Below are 511 nucleotides of genomic sequence, written 5' to 3' on the forward strand. Positions count from 1 at the left end.
AGCCACATTAAGGGGACAAATCTTCAACTTCAAACAAGATGATGGAGAACCTTTCAATGAGTGTTGGGAGCGCTTTAAAGGCCTTTTGTTGCAATGTCCACACCATGGGTTACCTCTTCACTTACAAATGCAAATTTTCTACGATGGACTAACCCAAACATGTCAATCAACTGTTGATAATGCAGCAGGTGGAGCTTTGAAGAAAAAGAATGCTCAAGAGTCATATAACATTTATGAGATGTTGGGATCTAATGCTCAACACAAAGATGTAAGGGGTAAGAGAGTTGGAGTATATGAAACAAGCTCTAATCATGATCTTTCTTTGCAGGTAGCTAACCTAGAAAAGAAGCTTGAATCCGTGCTCAACATGGTGCCAAAAGCAAATGAAGTTTGTGCCATTTGCAACATACCAAGCCACCTTACTCATCAATGTCTATCTAGGGAGGCTTACCCCGAGTATGTCCAAGAGTAAGTGAACCTCATGAATTCTTACAATCAAAGGCCAAGGAAT

General features: G+C 40.3%; 1 non-coding gene across 1 annotated transcript; it reads right to left on the reverse strand.

Annotated features, from left to right (window-relative positions):
• Positions 1 to 111, reverse strand: LOC148689459 (small nucleolar RNA R71). The gene has a single exon (XR_015958865.1). It is a non-coding gene; the product is annotated as a small nucleolar RNA R71 (small nucleolar RNA).
• Between the last annotated feature and the right edge of the window lie 400 nt (positions 112 to 511).

The sequence above is a fragment of the Pyrus communis genome, chromosome 17 (assembly GCF_041283825.1).
Source record: "Pyrus communis isolate YQ-2024b chromosome 17, ASM4128382v1, whole genome shotgun sequence".
In the NCBI taxonomy this organism is placed as follows: domain Eukaryota; kingdom Viridiplantae; phylum Streptophyta; class Magnoliopsida; order Rosales; family Rosaceae; genus Pyrus; species Pyrus communis.